Source organism: Peromyscus eremicus, chromosome 8a (genome assembly GCF_949786415.1).
Source record: "Peromyscus eremicus chromosome 8a, PerEre_H2_v1, whole genome shotgun sequence".
Classification (NCBI taxonomy): domain Eukaryota; kingdom Metazoa; phylum Chordata; class Mammalia; order Rodentia; family Cricetidae; genus Peromyscus; species Peromyscus eremicus.
Window position 1 is genome coordinate 100,631,566 of NC_081423.1, and position 27,176 is coordinate 100,658,741.

At 51.6% G+C, this 27,176-nt stretch overlaps 1 protein-coding gene across 8 annotated transcripts in view; it reads right to left on the minus strand.

Annotated features, from left to right (window-relative positions):
* The window catches only part of Rbfox3 (RNA binding fox-1 homolog 3), a 184,703-nt gene that overhangs the window by 112,274 nt on the left and 45,253 nt on the right, over positions 1-27,176 (minus strand). Inside the window, exon 2 of one of the 8 annotated variants that reach the window (XM_059272233.1) lies at positions 8,889-8,928. The exons of the other annotated variants lie outside the window; for them this stretch is intronic. The gene's annotated coding sequence lies outside the window, so the exon portion shown is untranslated. The remainder of the gene's footprint in view (positions 1-8,888; positions 8,929-27,176) is intronic. 8 annotated transcript variants of the gene reach the window in all.

The window sequence follows — 27,176 nt, forward strand, 5'->3', positions numbered from 1 at the left end:
TCATCCAAGTAGTGTTTTTGGACCCATGAACCAGATTTTACATCTATTCTTATCACGTTTTGTGAAATTTCATCTCTGCTCCTGCCATGCCTATGAAATGTTTACACAATCACTGACATGGATTGTGACCAGGATAGGGCTGAGAGCAAGGCCCTGCAGCACATGATCAAAAACACCCCAGGAACTAGCCTGTTGCCACTCAAGCCTCAGATCACACCCAGCCTCAGAGCTACGCAGTGCTGTTAAGGGAGGCCATCAACCAGCCACTCCAGGGCTCTGTGGGATCAACTTCCACTCTGTAAAGTCAGCTCTCTTGGCCTCAGGTCCTCCCAGACATCACTGATGGGAGTTTCTGTAGCAGGGCTCTGTGGGATCAGCTTCCACTCTGTAAAGTCAGCCCCTCTGGGCCTCAGGTCCTCTCCCAGACATCATGGATGGCATTTCTGTAGTGGGGTGGTTATAGGGTTCCCTTGACATTGATGGTGCTGTGTGTGCTTGGCCAGTCACCCTTGCTGCTGGCTGCCCCTGTGCCCCGAATCTGCCAAAGGAAAGACGGGTGTGCTCATAAACCCGTTTCTACCAACCTCTCCACCAATTCTGCAGTGCGTAGAGCTTGGTGTGCCGCTCCACACAGGGCCTGGAGCCCTCTGCAGCCAATGAGTCTGTCTGAGAGAAGAAAGATCACTGTAGTGCTCCCCAAATACCGCTGTGGGATGGGGCAGGGGCAGGGCCTGGGGCTCACTGAGTCCTTTTCACAGATTGGGCATTCCCTGTAGGTATCTGTTGAGCACAAGCCATGAGCTGGCACTGTCCTGCCTGGGAACGAGGGCCACCTGAGCCAGTTAAACTTCCTGCCCTCTTGGGAGTCACCCTGTACAGGGAGCAGAAGTCAGGAAACCAGCACCAGCGAGGACAAAGACAGGAAGGAGGTCTTTGAGGGGCAAGTGATGGGGCCTGGGAGGCCACAGGAGGAGCCTGAGAAGACATGCCAGGTGAGTGGAAGGACAGAGAAGGGGAGGGGAGGGGAGGGAGGGGGAGGAGAGAGCCATAGATCAGTGACAGGTAGGAAGCCAGAGAAGGGGGATGGAAGTATAAGGGCAAAGCTGAAGAGGACTGGGAGGAGGGGACGGGACAGGGGAGGGGTGAGGGGACATGGGAGGGGACAGGGGAGGAGGGAACAGGGGAGGAAGGGACAGGGGAGGGGGAGGGAAGGGGGGAGAGGGAGAGGACAGAGGAGGGGACGGGGAAAGGGGAGGGGACAGGGGAGGGGGAGAGGACAGGGGAGGGGAGAGGGGAGGGGGAGGAGGGGACAGGAGAAGAGAGGACAGGGGAGGGGTGAAGGGACAGGGGAGGGGTGAGGGGGACAGGGGAGGGGTAAAGGGACAGGGGATGGGTGAAGGGACAGGGGAGGGGTGAAGGGGCAGGGAAGGGGTGAGGGGACAGGGGAGGGGGGAGGGGACAGGGGAGGGGTGAGGGGACAGGGGAGAGGCCACAGTCAGAGTCTCCAAGGGAGGAGCAAGAAGAGCTGCCCATGCAGCCCACACCACATGCCCTAGATGTTAGGCACAGCTCTGCAGGTTTGGTCTGACCTGCTGGGTTTGGTCTTGGTTTGGTCTCCCCCTTCTACCGTCCCCCACCCCCTGCAGTGGGATGTTCATCCCAGCACTGTATGCTGGAAAGCATGAGTTTGCAGCTCAGCCTTCACCCTGACTCTCCAGGAGGCTTGTGACTTTGGCTTTTGTGCACCCCTGGAACTGTTAAAACTCTGGGACTCTTGGAAACAAACAAAATTCATTTTGCATTTCAAGATGGATGTGAGCCTTTGTGGAGCGGTATTAACGGTTTGGATCTGGAATATTCCTCAAGGGCTCATGTGTTGAAGCCCCTAAGCGTGCCCTGCAATGCCCATGTGAGACAGGGAGGATCCAGGTGTGGGGCTGAGGTTGGTTTGACCTCCACAAATGGTGACATCAGCATCAGGGAGTCCCTAAAACATACAACCGCACTGATCAATGTGAGTGGACGTTCTGTAGAACCCAGTCGCTGGCTGGATGATGGTGCCCGCTTTGCAGACCTCCCAGGAACCCAGACATGACAGTAGACATCTCATTGAAGGCTGCATGAACGAAGCCAGTGATGGGATAGCCAGGCTGCCGGGGGCTCGCAACTTCCTGCCTTTTCCAAGTGATGTCCTAGTGCCCTGCTCCTGCACTGTGACCCACCCACAGCTCCCGACCATTATCAATTACTCTGCCCGAGCAGAGCATGCCCTGACAAGCTTCGACTCCAACTGTAATTAATACTCCGGGGAGAGCACAGGCTGGGTTTCCAGCCCTCCACACATCTGCCCAGCCGTGTCCTCCTTTTACCCTCCAATCCTGACTCTCATGTAACAGCTCTGCTCCTTCCTCGGATAACACAAACCTCCCAGCTGGGGGCCTGCAGGAGGTGTGTGTGTGGCACAAGGGACCCTCTCCATGTTCTGTGGTGCAGAACTGTGGAGCTGGGGGCTGATATTCCAGTCAGAGCACCAAAAGTGTATCCCTGATATGGTGAGATGTGGGTGGGGCGCTGGGGTCAGGCACAGCCAGACCTGGGGTTAACTCTTTGCCACCCATGTATTTGGAGATCATTCCAGAACTGCCCCCCCCACCACAACACGCCTAGCAAAGGTCTCATGACATCTGATATGACTCCAACTAGCAGAAGTCTTGTGTCCCACCCCCACCCCCAAGGGGGACAGCTAATAGCCTGGATAGTGGAGACACCTTTCAAGGGGAGGGGGCCAGAATGGGCAGGAAGGCTGAACCCCTGAATCTTTCTGGTCTACCAGTTCCTTCTATATGGCAGGGTGCAGAGACCCAAGCCAAGAAGTCCACAATCACCATCGCTCAGGGACATGCTTGGCATGGAAAGAAGCGTAGCAGGATGCACTGGGCTGACTCCAAGCCCCCTGTTGGCTGGCAACGCTGTGTCCAGAGGAAGCTAAGAGGGAGGCTCCTGTCTTATCCAGCTCAGATGAGGCCAGCGAGGGGACTGTGTTTGGAAGGCTGGATGCTTAGGCCTCAGCACACCCCACTCAGGGATGTTTATGGGGATCTGGGGTTTGCTGGTATTCTTCCTCTCTCTCTCTCTCTCTCTCTCTCTCTCTCTCTCTCTCTCTCTCTCTCCCCCCCCCTCCCCTCCTCCTCCTCCTCCTCCTCCTCCACAGACATGTCTTTTGTGAGTTCTTGCAGCTTCTGTGCTCTGATGCTGCAGTGTCCCACTGCTGTTCCCACAGTGAAGAAAACATAGGTGTTGAATTCCACACTGCAGCCTCAAGCTCCACACTGCAACCTCAAGCTCCACACTGGCACCTCAAGCTCCACACTGCAGCCTCAAGCTCCACACTGCAACCTTAAGCTCCACACTGGGACCTCAAGCTCCAACCCCCCCCCCCCCCCCGAGTGCTTCTGATAGCAATATGGCCTGTCTTTTCAGACACCCTCACTTTTCCCACCCTAGGGGACGTGGGGACCAGGACAGGCACACGTCTGTCATCCCTGGGTCTGTGCATGTCCACATGCATTCATATGCACCCTCCAAAAGGTCATGCAGTCACTTCATGGGTGTATCCAAGAGTGAGAAGAAAATCTTCCATTTCTAGGCAAAGTGGAGAATCAAGGATGCATGTAGCCTTCTGCATGAAACAATAACCAACGGAAGAATGGTCTTCAGCTATAAAGGGTGAGGATGAGAGAAGACCAAGGAGGGGAGACTCAGGATCCCCACTGTCCCGGGAAAGTTTTCAGGCCATGGTGCAGGGGCTCTGGGTAGAGTACAGCACCTGGGTTGAGGAAGCAGAGCTGTGAGCTAGGCATCGAGGCACCTGAAGTTGCAGGACAGGACCCCGGCAAAGACAGCGCTGGCCAGAGGAAGGACCCTACAGACAGACAGGTTCCATCCAACACCCAACTAAGGCTCCCCATGGCTGAGGTGAGAACCACCTGTGAGTGCACAGCCTTCTTGTGGGGCTGGGAGCAGTCAGCTGAGAGGTAAAGCACTGTATCGTTCCTGAGCCCTCGCAGCAGGAATGATTAGACCAAGAATCAGCTCTGAGCCACTGACAAGCTGAAAATAACAACTGCCAGGGTCAAGGGTCAAGTCGTCTGCTGGTAACTTAACTGCACCCAGAGTGAGGCTTGGGAATATGTACAGGAATATGCTGCTGTGACTTATACCCACCTCCCAATAATGTGAAACTGACACCATCCAACATCCAATAAAAAATTACCAGGTATAGGGGTGGACAGATGGCTCAGCAGTTAAGAGCACTGGGCCCTTCCAGAGGACCCAGGTTTGACTTCCAGCACTCACATGACAACTCACAACTGTCTGTAACTCTAGCTCTAGAGAATCTGATGCCCTCTTCTGGCCTCCATGGGTATGAGGCACGTATATAGTGCACACAATCATACGTGGAGGCAAAACACCCCCCCCACACACACACACACAAAATAAGATACATTTAAACAGTCACCAGGTATGAAAAGAGGCAGAGAACAGCCCCTGAGATGAGGGAAAGCTGGGACTGACACAGACATCTGTGTTATGGTGAAGATCTTAAAACAGGTATTACAGACTGCATTTCATGTTCTTAAAGTTAGTCTGGTGAAGAAGTCACTAAAACAAAACCCCAAAACCCACAGTTACTTTAACTTTTGTCTGAAAAGCTGCATCTGAAGGGGGGGAATCTTGGGTTGGACTAAGGGCAGCTTCGATACTGTGACGAGGAGGAAGAGGCACGGCTCAGAGGGAGACGGGACGGAGAATGAGCTAAGAGCATCTTCTCCTGCAGCAGATGGAGACCGTCACAGAAATCCAAACTGGTCCCTACATAGAGAACAGCTGACTGTGGGCTGGCCAGCCCCTGCTGATTCGTCTACAACACCATTCTCACACCTGAGACTCAGGGAACACTGCGGCGGGGGTAGAGAGAATGTAAGAGCCAGAGGACCAGGGTGCCTGCCGCAAGACTGACCCTTCTACACGGGGGCGGGGAAGCTGCAGCCACGAAATCTCAACAATATGGTCACCCAAACTAGACCTGCACCGTGACACTGCCGGGTGACAGGCCTAGAAGAAGAGCTACACAGTTAGTGACTGCTGAGAAAGAGGAGAGAGAGAGAGAGAGAGAGAGAGAGAGAGAGAGAGAGAGAGAGAGAGAGAGACAGAGACAGACAGACAGAGACAGAAAGAGAGAGACAGAGAGACAGAGACAGAGAGACAGAGACAGAGAGACAGAAAGAGAGAGACAGAAAGAGAGAGACAGAGACAGAGAGACAGGCGAGAGAGAAACAGAGAGGAGACAGAGAGACAGAGAGAGAGACAGAGACAGGGAGAGACAGACAGAGAGACAGAAAGAGAGAGACAGAGACAGAGAGACAGAGACAGAGAGAGATAGAGACAGAGAGACAGACGAGAGAGAAACAGAGAGGAGAGAGACAGAGAGACAGAGACAGGGAGAGAGAGACAGAGAGAGAGAAAGAGAGAGAGAGGAAGAGAGAGAGAGAGAGAGAGAGAGAGAGAGAGAGAGAGAGAGAGAGGAGAGAACCAGTCTTCTCCAGGGACAAGCTTCCTAATTGTTTATCCAATACCAAGTGGTCAGCCCTAAATACATGTACATACAAGCAACACTAAATGGACTCAGCATGCTGTATTTATATACTTATATGTATGTGTGTGTGTGTGTGTGTGTGTGTGTGTGTGTGTGCCCCATCTCCACACACCATAGTGACAAATAGAGTTGAAGAAATTCAAAATCATAAACCCAAGAAGTGTCACAATCTAAAGCCCAGGAAACAGGGAGAAAAAGACGTAAGTCGCAACAAAATCACTCTCAACTAGAAAGTCTTCAAAGCAGCCGGAGAGGGGCGGTGAGAGGGCTCAGTGGGTAAAGGTGCTTGCTGCTAAACCTGAGGACCTGAGTTCAATCCCCAGGACCTACATGGTGGAAGGAGGGAACCAGGTCCCACAGTTGACCTTTGACCCTACATACAAACTATGATGCCACCCCTACCCCACAAAACCCAACAAACAAATAAATGTCATTAAAATAGTTCAGGGTTGGAGGGATGACTGGGTGGTTAAGAGCACTTGCTGTTCTCACAGAGGGAAGGGCAGAGTTCAGTTCCCAGCACCCACATTGGTCAGCTCACAGCATCTATAAGTCTAGCTTCAGGGTATCCAACACCCTCTTCTGGCACACCCTATTAGTCCGTTTATTTTCTTAATTTCTATATATAATTTACTGCTAGGTACGATGGCACATGCCTTTAATCTCAGATCTCTGTGAGTTCCAGGCCAGCTTAGTTTGCATAGAAAGTTCTAGGACAATTAAGGCTACATAGTGAGACTTTATCTCAAGAAATTTTTATTATTATTACATGTGTGTGTGCACCTGTTGAGGTCAGAGGACAACTAGCAAGAGTCGACGTTCTCCTTCCACCACGTGGGTTCCGGGGACAGAACTGCGGCCTCACTTGGTGGTGCCGCCCCCACCTGCTGAGCCTTCTGGCAGATGCTTACATCTGCTCTCACATCACCTGCACATGTGTGATTTAGTGGATCTCTATAAAACCTAGGACTCAAAAGTAAAATAAAACATAGCATATTTGTCTTTCTGAGACTGGATCTCAGTACATAGCCCAGTCTGGACTCGAATTTGTCATCCTCCTGCCTCAGCCTCATAAGCACTCAGATGACAGACTTGTGCCACCAGGCCCGGTACCAATACAACTTTGAAAATGAACGAAGAGCTGGAACATGACTGAAATTAGGACTTCCTATAATCCACTGCCCAACCCTGAGAAGCCTGAGGCCACATCAGGAGGCTCCCTGACTTCACGCTGATGGAAAGCTGATGAATGAGCAGAGCCCAAGCAGTCCGCTCCACAGACAGTCGGTGTGGCTGGATGAGGGCCAGCTTCCACACGGGACTTCCCCTCCACGTGGTTGGACTGACTTGGGAACCAGGGATGTCTCGGGGCAAACACAGCACGAAAGACATGACAAGTTCACCTGAGGCACACACAATGTTCCTGAACCTGGTGGAACCAACTTTTGATTCTGACTTACAGAAAACAGGGGAGGCCCTTGACACATGCTGTCTGCTGAGCTTGAATGTCTCCTCATATGGAAACTAGTCGCTATAAGAACAAGGTCAAGAGGTGGTTAGACCATAAAGGCCCCACCCTCCTGGGTCGGGAGTTGGCGCCATTATAAAAGGGGGGGTCTTTGGGGCTGGGGAGATGGCTCAGTGGGTAAATCAGTAGCTGCACAAATGGGAGGCCCTGAGTTTGGATCCCTTTGGCACCCACATAAAAGCAGGGTGTGGTGGCAGGTGACTAGAATCCATGTGTAGAGCATGATGGGCAGCCAGTCTAGCCAATCGGTGAGCACACGGTTTAGTGAGAGACTGTCTCAAGAAATAAAGAGAATGACAGCCCAAGACACTGACATCGACCTCTGGCCTCCGGGTGTGTGAACCTGTGTGCACCCATGCATGCGTATGTATAATACACACAAACACACCCTATAAACCTCAAATAGAGGGTCTAGCTGCCTCCTTTCCTCCCTGGCCTTTTGACATGTTAGCACAGCAGAAATATCCTCCCCGGATGTCAGCTAGCTCAACATCAGAGGGCCACCAGAGCTGTGAATTGCTAAGTTTGTCTCTTAAAAAAAAGATTCATTTATTTGCATTTTATGTGTATGGATGCTTGCCTGTGTATACATATGTGCCGGGTGCCCATGGAGGCCAGTAGAGGGCTCTGGATCTCCTGGACTTGGATTTGCAGACAATTTTGACTTAGCACGGGTGTGTTGGAAATTGAACCTGGGTCTTGGGAAAGAGCAACATGTGCTCTTAACTACCAAGTCATCTCTCTAGTCCCCTCCCCCTTTTATGAAAGAGGGCCTCATGTAGCCCAGTTTAGCTTTAAACTAAGTAGTAGAAAATGACCTTGGATTTCTGATCCTCCTGGCTCCACCCCCAAGTGCCAGGAGTACAGGCGTGGACCATCAAGTATGGTGTATGATGCTGGGGATGGAACCCTTGGCCACGTGCATCCCTGGCATGCAAGCATCTTACCTACTGAGCTACATCCCAGCTTAATTGTTCTCCTTTTAAACTGTCCAGCACCAGGTATTCTGTGACAGCGGTACCACAGGCCCAGACCCAACCACACACCCAGGAGCTCACCAGCAGGAAGCCCTGCCCCCAGGCTGAGGGCTGAAAACTCGGATCTCTTAATTTTGTTCACAACAAAGTCCATTCTTTGGACAGCACCCCTCCCCCACTTGAAGTAAAACTCTCTTTAGTGACTCCAGGAAGGAGGGGAGCTGTGGGTGGAGGACAAGCCAGAAGAGCACCAAGTGATGGGCGGCCTCTGGTTTCCATAACTCCCATGCAGAGACTGGGCCAGGGAGAGGAGTTAGATCTCACTGGCCCAGCGAGCTCAGGGCCAGTGAGATCTAAGACCACGCTGCCCCAGGGATAGGTAGACATTCACTGGGTAACTGGGAGGGCACTAGAGTGCCAACGGTGGGCAGGGGGTTCTTGGGCAGGTTGGAGTTGCCTAAGAACAGGCTCCTTGGACCATGGTCCAGCCATTTTAGGCTTCTCTGCCCTTGAGCCTCCGTCCTCTCAAAATTCAAACCCATCTACTGGGGGATGAGAGAGGAGATGTCAACATTTCAATCTCCCCAATCTCCTCCAATCTCCCCCGTCCTCCAGTGAGTGGGAAACCCCAGCAATTCCTGGCGCTCACCACCAGCAGCTCCTGAGATGTTCAACATGCTCATATCTGTCAAAAACCATTCACGAAGAAAAGAGAAAGTCTTTATACCTTTTATTCAGCCAATTTTCCCCGAGGCGCTCTGGGCTCGCTAAGAAAAGAGAAAGAGAAAGCAGAGAGAATCACAATCAGCCTGGCCCTTGTGCATCTGGAGTCGGGTGCTGCTGGCTCAGGGGGAGGCGAGGAGGGAGAGGGAGGCGGAAGCACCCTCTCCTGGGAGGAAGAAGCCTGCCCAGGTGAGGAGGGTTCCACTGCATTTCAAGCTTGGCAGGAAGTCAAAGCATTATTTAACATGTGAAGATGGAGGGGCACAGAACCAGGGACTTCACCTGCACTTCCCAAACTCATGTCTCCTGTGACTTTGGGATGTTTCTGTTTTTCCTTTTCTTTCTTTGCCCCCAGCCCTGAGTATATCCACAAATGCCCACTCTGTGAACATTTAAACAGGATACTGAGTCTCAGCGTGGGCTTCCACTGCTACGAGGCAACCGGTATGAGTCACTGAAGTGGGTGGTCACTGTGCTCCTGTGTGGTCATCTTATTAGTTAATTCTAATACATTTTAAAGGAAAGGCAGCAAAGACTGCCACATCCATGATGAAGAAGCAACCATTGTGTGCTGTCTGAAATTAGGTACAGTTTCTGGTAGCTTCCATCAGCAGGAGTGACAGACCAGCAGGGACCATGCTTATTCACGCTGCCATACATGGACCTGTAGCCAGAGAATGCACAGAGGGAATTCCTGCACTGAGGGTTTCACACCCTGTGCTGGTCCCTAATTCCAGCATCTCAGGAGTCCACTTGGGAGCTTAGAAACAAAATGAGTGTGTGGAAGTGAATGCGTGCGTGCGTGCGTGCGTGCGTGCGTGCATGTGTGTGTGTGTGTGTGTGTGTGTGCATGTGTGTACATCTGTAAGGCTGTGTGTGCATGTTAATGCACCTGCAAGTGCACACTGTGTGGTGCTCTGCAGCTAGATGTCTATTTTCTTTGTTTCTTTTTGTGAAGTCTCAGAATTCTCTGTGCACACAGTTCGGAACACTTTTGATCACAGTTGTGTAGACACAGCAATAGTTGTCATCTCAGTCATTTTCGGTGCACAGGTCAGAGCTTCCACAGTGTTATGCTGCCGTCTCTACTACCTGCTTCCAGAATGTTCCCATTTCTCCCAAAACCTATTTGTGCGTGAGTTTTTTTAAAAAATATTTTTATGTATGTATATTGGTGTTTTGTCTGCATGTCCGTACATATACCACATGTGTGCAGAGCCCTTGGAAGCCAGAAGAGGGTGTCAGATCTTCTGGAACTGGAGTTCCAGGCTGTTGTAGGCTGCTTGATGTGGGTACTGGGAACAGAATCCTGATCCTCTGCAAAAGAAGGAAGTGCTTGGGGCTGGAGAGATTGCTCTGTTCTTTCAGGGGTCCCAGGTCAGTTCCCAGCATCTACACGGTGGCTCATAACCATCCGTAACTCCAATTCTAGGGTATCTGACATCCTCTTCTGACCTTCTAGGGTTCAAGGCTCATAAGTGGTACACATATATACATGTAGGCAAAATGCTCATATTCATAAAAGAAAATAAATAAATCTAAAAATAAAAATAGAAACATTAAAAAGCAGCCTGTGTTCTTGACTACCAAGCCAGCTCTCCAGCCCCTATATGTGAATTTTTTCTTTTAACTTAGTAGAAGCAAGATGAAGTGAAGCGCTCCTGGGCTGAAAGGTGGTTGGACTGGGCATCTTTCTTGAGCTCTAGAAAAATCACCATCATTATCTCTATCCACATTGCCATAAAGAGCAGGTGGCTGTGGGCATTTATTTTGCATGGGCATGCCTCATCCAGCCCTCTCCACAGCCACAGATGGAAGGTCCTTTCTTCCCATTCCTACTTTTCATATGAAAAAAACCGAGGTCCTAATTGACACCGTACCCCCAAACACTGTAGCCCCTCTTTTGAAGGTGGAAAGAAGCACCCTTCTCCACAGGAAGCGAGAATGAAATGGGCTTGGATGGCTCTCCACTGGAGTCTGTGAATCTCCATGGTAACATCTGGGTGTTTCATAAGCAGCCTACCTAAGCGTCACGGCAGGGAGGACTGTGGGCCGAGGGGCAGCTGAACTTGAACTAAGGCACTGAGAAGGCCGTGGCTGAGGCGGTCTCCCCAGGGAAGACAGCAGAGGCTGCTTTGGCTCTCGAAAGGTTTCCACATTTCCATGACTTAGCGGGGCAGGTGTGTTGGAAGGCACTGCGCAGCGAGCCGTTTTGAAACAAGATGGATGGAATGAGCGGCTCACACCAACTGCAGCCTCTTTCAGCTCGGGGGCCAGTCCCAGTGCTGACTGACTTCATAAGGGACTTGTCCTCCCAAGTCAGGGTGATTTAGTTCCATCCCCACCAACCCTGAAGCACAAACACACAGCCAGAGACCTGAGAAAGGGAAGGAACTGACGGAGAGCTGCCCCCTTCCCTGTACCCCTTTCCTTCTGCCAGTGTTCCCCTATACCTGTGTCTGATGCCCTGGAGCTCCTCTGGCCCTGGGATTCCCAGTCTCTGGGCAGCACTGGCAGATGAGCATGACCAACTGTCCCCTTTCCTGGTCCTGACTGTCGAGTTCTGAGTCACCTCCCACAGAATGTGTCATGTGGCACTTACTTAGTCAAAGTCAAATACTTCAGAGCCAACTTTCTGGCACATGCATATGGGCTCCATGTAACACTAGTCCAGGCCACTGTGGGAGGCTTGGGGGCCAGGGCTCATCTCCATCTCCTGAAAGCCTCTGCATTTGAAAAGCAGTGGGACTAGAGGGGCAATGGGAAGGCTGGGGAGCTGAATGCTTCCATCAAACAGAGCAGCTTGGGTTTATTCTCCCAGGCCCTGGAACCTGCTTATCTTCTGTCCTTTTACCAAGTCTCCAGAGTTACAGGGTCTTCCATGGCTCTCTGGAGGCCGTGTTGCACAGGCAGGAAGTTGGTTTCATGTAGATCTAGTCTCGGGGTCACATGAGGACAGGTCACTTTGGGCTGGGGTCTTGCCGTGCATGGTTAAAATGCATGTGTGTTCCTTTCTTTATCCACCTGTGCTCAGTGTAGCCCATTTTCTAACAGTTCATTCTGTTATCTCACCCCTCCTCATCCCTCCTGCCTATTCTTGAGAAGGAACAGACCCAGAGTTTAATTCCACGCCACCTCCGTGATGATGTTCCAGTGTGTGGAGAATGCCACTTTCAGTCAGTCACTCACAAGACTGGCATTTCCGGTCATTTTTGCCTCAATGAAAAATGAAAAAAAGATGGTCAGGTTAGCCACTGATTCTCCTAGGGCCGCTGTGGACACACTATCCACCAACTCCCAATGGTGTGAGTAAGCTGGCTTCAGAGTCTCCACCCTGTCATGCTGCCCATTGCCAGTGCTTCCGGGTAAACCTGGGGGCTACAGACTTCCCACGCCCCTTGGGGAGCCTGGCCAGGTGGGAGGCTCCTGGATGGGCTGGCTCTTCAGTGAGTTCCCTGGCTTTTTATCTGCATCCTCTGTTGGACGGAGAATGTCTCACACATAGAGGTCATGGCTTAGAGGCTCTGGTGTCTCCATAGCCTGGCAGGAGGAGACTGCTGCTGTAGATGGGAGGGAGGAAGCGGATGCTTGCTGAGTGAATAAGAAGGCCGGGCCAACCAGGTGAATATCTGCCCCTGGAGCCAGAGCCAGGCCCCAGGTTGAAAGTGGGATCAGATTATTTCAGTAGAGTGTGTTCCCAGTGAGTGGATGCTTACATCTGTGCCCTCTCTACCCGCATTCACTCTCCAGCTTCTGCTCCCACAGGGCCTTGCCTGGAAATGCCCTGGATGCCTGCTCTTCCTTCTCTGTCTAACCCAAAGGACAGAGTCTCTGGCCTCCCAAAGCCTTTCACCTGCCAAGCACTTTGGTCTTTAGAAATTAAGCTGGGACCTGCTTGTACAACCATCCAAAAGAAAGAACATGTCTCTATTAGCTAAACCCATTTTCAGCGTGATCACACCAAACGACCCACCAGATAAAAATCCCTGCAAGTTGCAATGCAGAGGAGGTTCACAGGCATCTGCTCAGCTCTGCAGCTTCGGGTCCCTCCCCCTCGCCAGCTGGGGGCCCCTTGGTGGATGGAGGGTGGGTGTGTGAAGGCCTGGGGACCTTTGGTATGTCTCCGTTTAGAGCTTGCGTGTGTGAATCTAAGGGGCCACCATCTGACCCACAGGCGTGACTCCTCAGTGCTTCCTCACCCTTCGCTTTCAGTTTCTACATCTCCTTAGAGGGGCAGCTTGGGCACTGACCCCCTTGCTGCACTGGAGCAGACTTACATGGTACTCGGCGAGTTACTGCAGTTGGCAAGAAGTCCTTTGTGTCGGGATGGGCCCGAGGAGCCTCTGCCTCAACTGTCACGGGCTTGGAGGGGGGGGGGGTCTGCTCAACAGGCCTCGTCCTAATGATCCTGAGCTGTTTTAGGAGAACAAGCTGCCTGGAAGGCACAGGAACCACTTACAAACCCTGTTTTATTAAACGATCCATTTCTGCTTGCTCCCTGAGGGGACCTGGAGGTGAAGGGTGCAATTTCATAAATAAAAAATTAACCCGGGGTGGCTTAAATACAACTTTGGATGGTGGTGATCGTCATAGGGGAGCCACATTGACTTAAGGCGGTTTGCTTTGCTTTCTGAGAAGAAATGCACCTGTAGACAGCTAAGAGCTGGTGTGGAGAGGGGGTAGAGCAGAAAGGGAGGGAGACAGACAGGGAGCAGAGGGGGAGGGGATGGGAGGCCCTTCGTTTGTGACCCTGGGCCACTGCCAGGGCTTCTGGTCACCAGAGGCCACTGGTGCAGCTTTGAGCTCTGAGCGCACTGCTACACAGAGGTCTACGAGAAGAAGCCCCTTAGAGAAATCCCCAGAGCAGCAGGGGAAGGGTAGAGAGGCGCTACGTTTGAACAGCCCAGCTTCCTCTCTCAGGAAGCCTAGACAAGGTCCAACAATCCAGTGCCCCCCTCCCCAATTCCACATCCAACTCCCTCCAGGTTCCTCCAGGTCCTCAGCTTTGGTCCTAGCACAGTGAGGCCTGAATGGACACTGGTATGAACCTTGTAATAGCAGTACCCACAACAGCACTGGCTGGGCGCCACTCACCACGGCTAGGGACTGTGCCCTTCTGGGACTACACTATTGGTGAAATCGTTATAGGCTGGTGCTAGAATCATTTCCAGTTTACAAATGACAGCTATGAGGCTGAGAAAGGTGAAGTGGCTCAGCCTAAGTCCTACAGCCCGTGTGAGCTGGAGCTGGGCTTCCTCTTGTCCAACAGGCTCACTCCGGGCTGTCTGCTCTGTGTGTGTCTTGCCAATATGGAGCCTGCAGCATCAGCTTGTGTGTGGAGAGCAGGCCTACCTCCCTTTGGAACAGATCCTGCACTCAGCCTGATCATTACCGGCTCCAGCTCTGACCTGCAGCTAGCCTAGGATGTGAGTGGCCTCAGCATCCAACATTAACCCACAGCCTCCTTTCTGTTTACAGCAACCTGAGCTGTCTCTGCTCTGAGCATCTGTAGACAGCTGGTTCTTCTGCTCGCTCGGGCTCCGAAAGGCCTGTGTGCTTTTCCCAGTGGCTGCTGTATAGGCTGGAGACGCTGGATACTGTCAACTGCTCCTGCTGCATACGAGGTTATATTGGAGGGAGGAGGCTAGCTGGTGCTTTGCACCCCCATTTCTCTTTTGTATGCACTGAGCCAAGCACAGACCTGTGGATTGGAGGGAGCTCACTGATCACAGTTGCAGGGGGGCAGCCTGCAGCTGAAGAGATGCATCTAGAGATGCTGCCCTGGATCACGTGTAGCCCTCACCACCAGGGCCCAACATTGGGCCATTTTAAGTTCACAGATGTTCCCTCAGCCTTCCACACATGGACAAAATAGATACCAGGCAGCTGTGCTTGGCAGGAGAGTGTCTCACACATTCGTGTCTACCCAGAGCCTCAGATTGTGACCTTATTTGGCAATGTGATCTTTGTAGGTGTAACTGGTTAAGATGAGGTCACATTGACTCAGGGTGAGCACCGCTCTAATGACTGGTGTCTTTCTGAGAAGAGGAGATGACACAGACAGGCTTGCGCAGGCAGGAAGTGGAGGCAGAGGCTGGAGTGACGTGTCTGTGAACCCAGAGGAAGGGGAGCTGGCAGAGTCTAGGAAGGCCCTTCCCCTGGAGCCGTTGAGTAAAGCTGGCCTTGCCCGGCCTCAGCTTCAGAATCTGCATTTCTTCCCAGCTTCTTGGTCTAGAACTGGGAAATAAAACATCTCTGCTCTTTAGGCTGCCCTGTTTCTGCCCGTTTATCATGGACAGCCACCCACCATTCATTCTTCCCCGTAGGCTTCCATTTCCTGTGGAACAGGGGCTGGGCCACAACCCAGCCCAACCCAAGAGACCCAAGGAAATTCCCTTGAGGAGTATTTTGTGGATTTTTTCCTTATTATAGAATAACACACATAATGTTTAGAGTCTTACCCATTTTAGGTGTTTGAAGCCTTGCATAACCATCATCATTATCTCTACAACTTTTTATCTTTTTAACCTGCTCTGTAGTAAAGGTCGCATTCCATTCTCCTCCCCTGGTTTCTGGCAACTCCCATGCTACTTTATTTCTCTTTTTAATTACATACATTTATTCTTTGTGCCTGTACATGCACACATTCATGCCTAGGCAACTATGTGCCACTGCACATACATGGAACTGAGAGGGTAACTAGTGGGGTCAGCTCTCCTTTCACTGTGTGGGTCCTGGGGGTCACACTCTGTAAGCCTTAATCCTCTGAGCCATCTCACTTCCCTCTACTTCTTGTCTTTGAACCTGTTAACTCTAGGACCCTATCTGTTACATCTTGAATACGACACACTGGGCTCCTATGTTTGAACATGTGGTCTAAGCTACTGGAACTTTTTTGGGAGGTCAGGAAATCTTTGAGATACAGGGCCCAGATCCCCTCCCTCCCTTAACCCCTCCAGCTGGTGGACCCTGACCACCAGGGAAGGCCTTAAGGGCTATGATATGGCCCTGCTTCTCATCCTGACTCTGCCTCCTATATGCCAATGTGTGAGGAGCTGGGATGCCCACTCCCCCTGTTTCTGTCGGGTGTTCTGTCACAGTGAGAAAAATAACCAATGCACTCCTGTAACTGGGATCATACGGAATCTGTCCTTCTGCATATGACTTCTGTCACAACCCATGATCTTCTTAGGGTTCATCATGATGTCATCCATCAGGTGTCAGTCAGGGCTGTTTCTCTTCTAATGGCCAAACAATCCTTCCTTGTAATAACAACACACTTTGTGTATCCATTCTTTTCTCTAAGACCATCTGGATTTTCAATCACTTTTAAGGCAGCGAGTCTGATAACTGGCCACATTCTCCAGTGTGCTTTTGCAACTAGCAAGTTCAGAAAAGCGGTTCGTGACTCAACTCAGACTTGTTATCCAAAGCCCCCTGCAGTCTGATTTTAGAGCACAATCTTTCCAGCATTCTGAGTTTGACTTCTGACAATGGACTTCATGAGGATGTGACGACAGAAACCAAACACAACAGAAAGATGGCATAGAAATGGAGAGCCATCCCCAGTGTCCTGGCTGGGCTCTGCAAATCATGTCCTCTCCCACACTCAGCTAAACTAGCTCAGTGTTGGCCACATCTGGGCAGCTGTCCAGTCTCTACTTGGTGGACACATCTTGGCTCCTGTCCCCTTTGTTTCTTTAAAAACATACCTCTCCTCAGTGTGGAGGGCCAGCCAGGACAGTGTCCCCAGCTGCTGTTAGGATGGGTCTGTGTGCCACAGGCCTTCAAGTCCCAGATGGCATCTCCTGGGAGATGATGCTTTTGGGAAGTGGGGTCTACTCATCTCTCACCTTGAGGTGGGTCCTGCTTAGACACACCCCCGAGCGTCTTCACTGGGGGAGATGGAGGTAGGGATGATTTAATGCTCAGGGCAGGGTTGGGGATATAGTTCACTGGTAGAATACTTGTTGAGCATGCCTGAGGCTCTAGGCTGAACCTAGTTTGTGGTTCCCAGAACTACAAACCAACAAACCAACAAGGCAGCCCCAGTGCAGAGCAGAAAGCTCCTTGCAGCATGCACGCCACCAGGGTGCGCAGACTTCTTAGATGAGCATGTTTTGGTGGGTTTTTTTGTTTTCTTTTTCTAGGCAGGGTTTCTCTGTGTAGCCCTGGTTGTCTTGGAACTCACTCTGTAGCCCAGGCTGGTCTCAGACTCAGAGATACACCTGCCTCTGCCTTCCAACTGCTGGGATTAAAGGTGTGCACCACCACCACCTAGCTTTTTTGTTTTGTTTTGTTTTGTTTTTTTAGGTGAGCATGTTTGGGTATCAGTAATTTTGATGTGGCCTTTTTCCTTTGGGAGACAAGGAAAAAAAATCTCATTTCCTACATAAATCCCCAAAGAACCCCACCTATTCACTCCTATAAGATGTCCAAAACTCTGTGTCAGTTGATGACGAATCTATAAAGGGGCCGAGTTCTGAGAAAGCTATGTGTAGAGGCTCTAGGGACTGGGTGGGACTGTGGGGGCAGCCCAGGACTAGATAGGGTCCTCAACTTACCTTGTATGGTTGCTAAAGGATGGTCACAGGAAACATACCTGAGCTGTTTGAATTTAAACAACAGCTAGACCCCCACTTGTGGCTGTAGATGAAAGTGATGTAGAAACTTCTACTTGGAAAGAGACAGAGGACTTGAAGTCTGCAACTCCTCTAGTCCTGAGGAGGAGAGAGAAGAGATACCATGGGGCTGATAAGCCAGGCCCATCTCCCTTTAGGTGGGGACCCCCTATCAGTTCTGCAATTCTTCCATCTCCAAGGCTCTTGGGTTATTCATTTGTGCGAGGTTGGGGGAGGGGCAGAGGCGTGACCACTAGGGAGAGAAGAGTGGCCCATGGAAGCCAGGGAGACCTGCTCCCGGCCAGAGCACATACCCTTCCTTAGGCTCACCTTAGGTGAGGTTCACCCAGACAAGGTGGCCAGGATGGGCCTTTCATAGCCCTGGGGCCCAGGAAAGGGAAGGGAGCTTAGAGTAAGCCAGAGATTTCCACACGCTGTCCTGTCCTGGCAGCTCTGTCCTGGCAGCTCATGGTGGTGAGCTGGGCATGTGGCGGGGGTCCGGTCCTCAGAGATCACATTTGCACTGGGTTTATTTGTGCCATGAGTTCCCTCTTCCAGGGGTGTGGCTCAAATCTGAGTGGACGCAATGTCCCATCCATAGGACAGACTATCCCCCCAACCAGCCTTAGGCAGTTTCACTGGCAGTTGAGAATCTTTGTGACAAAACCAAGAATAATTGGTGGGAACCAGCCTGTGCCCAGGGTTGCATGGTTCACTATCAGATACTTTGCAAATCTTATCCAATCCTGGAGAGCCTGCCAGGTGGTGCTTTGGTCTTTAGGCACCTGTGGAGGGGGCGGGTCAAGGCCATTCATTCCCACAATGGCCATTGCCATAAGCATCTGTCTTTTGGGTGACTTTATTAGTTGCTTTTCTGGTTAACTTAAGGGATTCACAGTTCCGGTTCAGTCCATCATAACGCAGAGGAATGGCAGCCTGAGCCTGAAGTGGCTGCTCACACAGCATCCTCAGTCAGGAAGCAGAGACCAGTGAATGCTGGTGCTGAGTTCACTTTTTAATCAGCTTGGGGTTTCAACGCATGAGATGGTGCCACACACATTTAGGGCTGGCCTTCCCACCTCATTTAATCCCATCTAGGAACTCCCTTACAGGCATACCCAGAGGTTCGTCTTCTAGGTTATTCTAGAGCCTGTCAAACTGACCATCAATATTGACCATCTCAGGGACTGAGGCTGGAGGGAATGCTTTTGGTGACCTGCAAAGCAAGCCAGTGTCCGGTCTTTAAGCAAGTCCTACCCCTGTGGCTTCCTTTCAGGTCTCAGAGCCCTGTAGACCCAGCAGGCAGCCCAAGGCCACATGGCTACTTCTACAGGAGGACTTTATGTTTCCACAGTCTAAAGAAGGTCTTTGCCGGTGTGGAGAGAGCTACCGGAGTGAAGCCTCCCCTTTCAGATCAGCAGCACACTTGCCTCTTCCTGCCGCTGACACAGGACTCCAGAGACACTGCCCTCCTCCCCTCCAAAAAAAACTACCCAGCCCTGCAAATCCATCTCTGAGACTACAGAAGAGCCTGGGGACCAGAGCAGTTTCTGCTGCTGTTAGGCTGCCGACAGCTACGGCATGCTCAGATCTCCGAGCTGCTGTTTGTGCTTGGGCTGCAGATTGAGGCATGGAGAGTTGCTGAGCCATAGCAAAGCTGAGACCTGCTGTTGACCACGCCCCAGGTCAGTGCATCCTGGCCACTGGGCTCCAGCCCTGCTGTGCCAGCCACCTTTGATTTTCTGTTGCTTTGCTTTGGCATGTGAGCTTGGCTGCCCCCAGAGGGCAGTCTGCCCTGAGCTAGCTCATTCGCAGACTTCTAACAGCTGGTCTGGGAGTGTGCTTGTTATATGCAAACCTCCAGTTCAGGGCTCCAATATTCCAGGCCACTGTTCAATCCTTCCAGAGCCAGATACTGGATACCTTGAGGCAATTACTGAAGTCAAGAGCCTACTGCAAATACTCAAACCAGCCAGTCCAGCTCGCTGGGGTTCGCCTGTTCTATCCTTAGAAAGATAAGGTAGGCTCTTACCTGTGTTCCCCCTGCTCCACCTGCCCCTTATGCTCACCTGGTCCACCTCCCTGTGTAGCTCTTGCTAGACTGTGTTTCCTGAACCCTTCCCACAGTCTGTGCATCTCGCCACATAGAGCAAGAACCAAACCCAGACACTCACCCCCACCTCCCCCAGCCCAGGACTGAGGAGAAAACTCTGTCAGTAATTTGCTTGTCTCGCAAACATGAGACCTGAGTTTGACTCCCAGGATACGCATCAAAATGCAGGGTGCGGTGGTCTGAGCTTGTGATCTCTCACTAGAGAGGTAGAGACAGGAGGAGTCCTGGGACTTGACAGTTGGCCAGTATAGCCTAATCAATGAGCTCCAGGCCAAAGCAGGTGACACAAGAGGTTGTCTTCTGGCCTCCACAAGCATGCACACATACGTGCACATGCACTTACATCTGCATTTACAAATGTGAACACATACAGTTTTGAAAAGCCTGGCCAGCATGTGTAATTGTGCCCCCCCCCCCCACGTTGTACATGCCAGTGTGCCTCTAAGGATCATGGGTCCTGTAAGACAGAGTCTGCTCTAAGGGATAGCATTGAGAGCTTTCCTGGGGGTGGAGAACCAGTTAGCGCTTAGCTTAGCTTGGAGTCACTGGCTAGACCTGATTGCCACTGCAGAGTCACCTCAAGAAAACTAATTCACTTTCAGGATTAACACGTCTGTACTCATCAATTTCAGGTCTTCTGCAAAAAGTGTCAAAAGTAAGAGGCAAACATGGATTTTTATCAAACCCGCATCCCGGTGCCTGTCTGCCTGCGACTAACCCACATGGACAAGCAGCTAATTTGCAGACGGTGCCTGGATTGACAGTTCCGTTTATTTAATAACAGATAGCTGCTGTCTTCCCGGCCTCTGCTCATATACAAAGTCTTTGCTGAGACGGAAAACATGATAAATTGTGGATGTGTTTACTCTTACAGTCCCGAGGCCCTGGGGCTAATGGTCAGAACTTCAGATAATAATAACAGAAACAGCCATTCGGGTTGTTCTTTTGGAAGTCTCTAATGAGGACAGTTAAGTAAGCAGATAGCAGAGTGTGGGTGGCAATGTCCCCGTGGGCAGATTTGTTTTGGTGGCTGCTCAACACAGGATGGGTATTTGCTTCACTGGATAAATGTCGTGGGGTGGGTTTCATACACTCTGCCTCTTGGTTTTGAAAAACGGTAGGGTGGACACACCCCAGGAAAGGATTCCTTATGGGGCTCCCTTAGATTGATGCTTCTGGGTATCTAACACCAGCCTAGCCTCCTTAGCTAGCACCCCAGGCCCAGCTCTTCATGGAGGTACACACTTTGGACAATCAGCTTTGTGCCTAGGCTTCACCTCTCCCAACATACTTTTCAAGGGCACCTACCAGTGTATGTTGGGCCCAGTATTTCTGTGACTCATACCATGGTCACTGCAGATCATTGTGTGGTGCTGAGGACCAGTACTGACTCCTCCAAAGATATTCCATAGCTCCAGCTTTAGTCAAAGATATCACTACTGATTAAGCACCCCAAGTTCAGAGTTTCTAGGCATGCTCACTTCACACCCCAGTCCCCAGGCTTCCTACATTGTCCCCCAGATTCTATCCATTCTCCCCCTTAGCACCTCTGCGCCTGCCAGCCCACTTCTCTTGCTAGAGTGATACTCTGTCTCTGATCTTGATCCTAGCTCAGAGGCCCTGCCGATCCCTGTCTGCCCCGACCCAGCAACCGTCATGGATCCATTTTTAGTTCCATGCCAACTGTCTGTTGCTTCCCTACCATGCTCGGTCATGTTTCAGACCTTTTTCCTTCTGGCTCCTTCTACCCAACACACTCTCATCAATGGAATGAGATGGGGGTGCCCTTGTCTCCCTCTCTCAGTAGAACCAGAGCCTGGTACCTGTGCTGGCCCCCAGGTACAGTCCAGGGCCCTCTCTTTATTCCTGTACCTCTCTCCTATGAGACATCTTCAATGTGCTGGCATCGGCCCCACCTAGATGTCCATGGGGTCTGATTTGGCAGTCCCAACTGGGATTCTGAGGACCAGGCTCAACCTTCAGATAACTCCAGCTCAATTATGTTCACCTGGGTGTCACAGTCCCAACCCAGCCCAAGTCACAGTTCTGAACTATCACCAAGAATATTGAGTTTATCCCTGTGTCAGCCCACAGAGCCATCTCTGCTGATGAACAGATCACTAGGGTGCTCTTGATCCTGCATTCCATCACCCACCACCCAATCCTGGTTCTAGCAGCTTACCTGCAGGGTGCTGCTGGAGCCAGCCTATGCCCGTGGCCATGGTCTTTCCCTCTCAGCTCAGTAGTATCACCTCCCAGAGTGCCCCCCATGAGGCCACCCCTGACACATCACATCTGCCCTGTCTTAGCACACCAGTTCTATTTCCCTCCCCCGCTTTGGTCTGTATCTTCCCTTTACAGTGTCAGGACTCGGGAGCACCAATCCGAACCTTCGGTTCCCCTCTTGTTTCTGGCAGCACCCAGCACAGGATGGCAGAGCCACACACACCTGCTGGGTAGACTGCAGGGATTTGCTGGGGTGGCTGCCTGAGCTACAGCAGGGAGCCTTCCCTCCTCTGGGTGTTAGGAGACTGATACCATGGGCAGCACCAAGCTGTTCGCCAAACGCCCTTCTTGTGGTGGGAGACTGGAGTAAGGCATGTTCACTGTCTTAGCACAGCCTGAGAACTCAAGTCATGCCAGAGAGAGCAAAGGATGTCGACAGCTTCCTAGCATCAGGTCGAGGCATGCTTGCCTCTCCACAGCCCTCCACATGGGGTGTATTCTGGTCTGTGCTCCCCCAAAATGTCCATTCCCAGGGCCTCCAGAGAACGGGCACTTGACCCAATCCTTGATGACTGTCATCCGCTCTGCCAGACCCCTCTGCCCCAGCTCTAACCCCAGATGGAGCCACTCGGCCTGCTACTTTCAAGCCTTGGGTGCTCCCAGCTCCCGGATACCCCTCTCTCCCACTTGGGAGAGTCTCTGCTCAACTCTGGTACCTGGCAGGAGAAACCCTTCTCAAGCACCCGCGGCAAAACTGTCATTCAGCTTCTATGGCCCCCATGGATTGAAGAGGCACTCTAAGTTTACATGTAGGTAGAGAGCGCCCATGACTGCTGTAGCTTCCCTTAGAAAGTAAGAAAAGACAGCCTCTGTGTTCAGGAAAAGAATGTGCTTACCGCCATGGCCTAACTCTGGAAGTTGCAGCCATGTTAGTCTCGGTGCCAAGAAGATTAAATGGAGGTGAACTAAGGGTTGCCAGATATCTGACCTTATATTAGGGTGCCAACTCTGGATTGTCCTGTGGTCTCTGTGTGATCAAGACCCACAGAGAGCAGGAGAGAACATCATCATGGGGTATGAGTCACCACTGGCTTTGAAAAGGAAGAAAGGGATCCAAACCCAAGGGGCTTCTAGAAGTTGGAAATGCCAGGAAGCCACTATCCCCCAGGGATGTAGAAGACCACAGCCCGGCCAACACTTTGATTAAAGCCCAGTGAGATCCATTAGATCCTTCCACTGCTGTGCACTGTTGTGAGCCCACTGTGTGTTTGTTACAGCAGCAAGACAAACCTAATACAGTCCTCTTGGGGGCCAGTTGGGGGACCACCGTCCTGCCTCTTCTCCCCACTCCAAGTTCTTACACTCTGGGAGACGGAGGTTGGCACTGCTATGGGCAGAGTCGGCCAACAGAAACCTCTCCCAGCCCTGCTCTTCCCAGCCAGTCCTTGGGCCCTGAGCACAGGGACATGGCCCTCCCCTGCTGAAGCAGCCACCCCTGAGCCTTCCTGACACCTATGTGTTCTCTTTAGAGTCCTGGAACTTTGCCAAGTCACCTTAGAGAGACCTCGGCTTCTAGGACACCCTGCCCCTCTCTAGGGCTGTTGCCTGGGCAGAGAGTAAGGGGTGAGGACAACCAAGCCTTGGCAGTACTCTTTCAGAATCGCCCTTTCCCCTGCCCCAGAAGAACCAGTTGGCTAAAGATGGCATGTCTGCTCCTGCCCAGCATGCGCTGCATCTCACAGAGAGGCAAAGCTGGAGGAAGCCCCTTCCCCTCCCCCTGCCACCCACCCAGACACACACTGAAAGGCTATGGATTAATTTAACTTTGAATTATAATCACTTACTAAGATTATCCAGAAAGCCTGTGTCCCCATACCTCCCCAGTGAAAAAGTTCTTCTCTTTATCTATTTATACCAAGTATATATATATATATATATATATATATATATATATATATATATATAAGCAGAAAAGGAGATTTCTTTATGGACCATTAAAGATTTAATGTTTAATTTATAGCCACTTTCTCTGGCGGGGTGTCTAGGCACAATGTCAACATTTTTAATTAAATGAAGTTTTTTTTAATCACAAAAGATATATATTTTAAAAGCCACATTTGACCAGTTAGCAGCGGCCCCAAGCTCACTGGGTGGAGAGGGTGCTGGGAAGGGAGGTGCCCCTAGATTTCCAGTCACAGGCTTCCCCAAATCCATACATCGGAGATGATGGCACAGCCATACGACTGGGTGTAGAGGATCACAGTGCTACATGGTGAACATTGTCCTCTGTCCTCCCGACTCTGAGGAGGGGCGGTGGTGAAGACCAGAGAGGACCTTCAGACAGCTGAGCCCATTCCTCGTCTAAGTGACGAGGGTCAGAGTTGGAGCTTCAGGGACCCGGGCCCCCAAATCCTCAGCTGGTGGCTAGGGCTGTCACTCGGGGAACCCCACCTGCCTCCTTCCAAGCTTTCTCAGCATCCCAGAGACTCACTTCCGGACAGGTATCGACAGTGCCTGCTGTGAGCAAAACCCAGCCAGGCTGGCGGGCATGAAGTTGGCCACTGCTGTGTGGGTTCTTTCTGCTGGTAGAGAAACCCTTAGGCTGGGCCTGAGAGCAGTGCTGGGATGTCCCAGGGTGTGGATTTCTGGTGTTACCTCAGCTCAACTTTTTGGGACACAGTGGGCTTGCAAGGTGACATGGGGTGGTGATGGCATGCTATGCTCTAGCTCTGGGTAGCATCAGCAGATAGCTTATGCTACCCAGAGCTGAGGCAGGTTGGACTTTCCTTGGGACCTGGTGGAGAGGGCTTTGCTGACTTGCTGGGTCCAGGGCTGTCTCTTTGTGACGATCCCCCAAGCTGACCCTGTGACATCTCTGTCTGACCTCTGTCTGACTTGTATCTGACCATGCCTTTCCTGTTGCTCAGGTCCCCGCCACTCCCAGACAGTCTAGTCCTGTTCCAGGACAAGAATCGAGCAGCCAGGTTACAGTGTGAGCCCATGCGTGGGGGATGGGGGCGGGCTATAAAGGTGTATAGAGCCACTGAGAGGAGAGTTAGGGGTGCTGCTGCCATAAGGCCATCCCGGCGAGGTCTCACCATGCTCAGGGGCCTGACACAAACCATCTTTGGAATCTCCCCCACCCCATCCTGCTAAAGCTCTTCAAAGCAGCTTCATGGGACACAGTCCCCGTGCCCCATTTTCATTCTGACTTTGTCCCCATCATGGGGACATGTCCCTATCATCTGTACCTAGGGCAGAGAAAGGCCATGTTCATTTGAACCCAGAGAAGAAATTAGAATCTGCCCAAAGCCAAGGCCAGCACAAGCCAGCGGCCTTTAATGGGGTACTTCATCTTTCAGGGCGACGGCACTGCCCTAGGAAGATGCTGACTCAGCAGAATGGGAGGGGTGTTGGCTGGTCCATAGCCAGTGCCCTACGTGGCCTCCCCTGCAGGCACTTGAGGTGTAGGGGCAGTACTCCTCCCCTGCCCCCTCCCCACACTGCAGTTCTTCCCAGAGATGCAGAAGCAGAGGCTGCCCAAGATGAGGTCCTTCACTCCCTTCATGCCCCCAGGAACTAGGACCCCAGATGCTCCATCATCTGGAGATCAGAACCAACTCAGCTCTCTCTATACAGCAGCTTCTAGCATCTTCCATCTCCAGTCATCTTGCAATCACCTGTTCAGATCCGTCTAGCTGCTTCTAAAACCCTGAGCTTCCACGGTGTGATTGGATGGGGCTGGTGGAGCGGCTAGCCATCGAGAAGCCTCAACTTTATCCACCCATTCCCAGCCCTCTGGAGTACCTCCCCCACAACCTTCATTAGTTGTCGAGGTCAGGATACTTCACCCCCTCACTCCCACCCCAGCTTGGAGCTTCCCCACAGGGAGGTGAGCAGAGTCTCTGGGGCTTCGATTCCCATAAACCGGCCCTTCATTTCTCATGTGAAGCCACTTTAATTACGAAGCTGAATAACGAGAAGGAAATATTAAAATTAAAAAAAATCCCTACACAAAGCAAGTTTGCTTGTGCTGGCCACTGCTCTGAGCGCCAAGGCAGAGTGGGGAAGGCACCATGCCACTCACTAAAAGCATGTGTCACTAAATCAATAATTCATTTACTTTAATGAGATAAGTACTTTGAAAACTAATTGCGAACCTGCTCCATTTACTCCAGCCCTTAATGTAAATCGCAGCCACTGCCGTGGGAAGGAGAGAGTTGAGACGGAAGACATCGACATGTTTCCCCGCTTCATCTAAGAAATAGAAGGAAGTCCTTCACTCGGGGGCAGGTATCTGGGGGAGCCTGGGAGGCCTACCACCCATCTGTACAGAGCAGGAAGCAGCATGGGGTTCTTTACACCTCATATCATAGCTGGGAGAGGGGGAGTCAGGAGAAAGCAGAACAGCGCTATGTGGACCGTTGGTGCTGGGAAGTGACTGTCCTAGGGCCTCCAGAGACTTTGATGGTTTGGGGCTGAGCCCCTGTTCAGTGATGCTCCAAGAAGCTTCTCCCCATAGGCCCAGGCTCAGGAGGAATGCACAGTTCTAGAACCAGGGGCAGGAGATGAGTGGCTTAGCTTGGGAAGTCCCAAGGGTCTCTGTGTTCCAGGAAACTCCCAGGCATATGAAACCGGGAGCAGGAAGGTGTTCCAGTTATCGGGTACTCTGGGCATCAGCTGCTGTGAAGCCTCTTCAGACCTGAGCAATAGACTCTCTCAGTAGAGCCCTAAATTCTTCATTCACCTAGAGCTGGCTGAAGAGCTGTCAAACCCAAAGCTGGGGGAGAGACACCCACGTCCTCCTCACAGCCCCCCACTTTGGTTTGGGAGGAGGGGCGTTTACTTCTTTCTGGGATAGAATCGGGATCCTCTCTTTCTTTTCTCTTGCCTTGCTTCAAACAAGCAACGACACAGAGATCAATCCAGGATTGCTTCTTCTCCTTTGGAAGGTATCCCAAGTTCAGAGGCCTTGTTCCCAAATATTTCTGGAAATGTAGAAGGAACTGCTTTTGCCCCACGGTTAGATGTTGGCCTGGCCCTCCATCCCCACCACACTGAGTGGTGCAGGGAAACCTATCCGGTCCTCAGAGATGACCCAGTACAGGGAATGCTATTCTTATAGGTCAAGTTAAAGCACCAGAGGACAGCCTGGGAGTCACCTGGCACTGACTAGCCCTGGGTCTAATACCATGCTCCCTGCCTGGCTGAGACAAACGCAGAGGGTAAAATCTCACCTACCCTGAAGCCACCAGGCTGGTTGCTAAGGATTATGATCAAGGATGCTGTTATGATTCAGCAGTTACCTGTCCTTGGGCATCAGCTGCTGTGA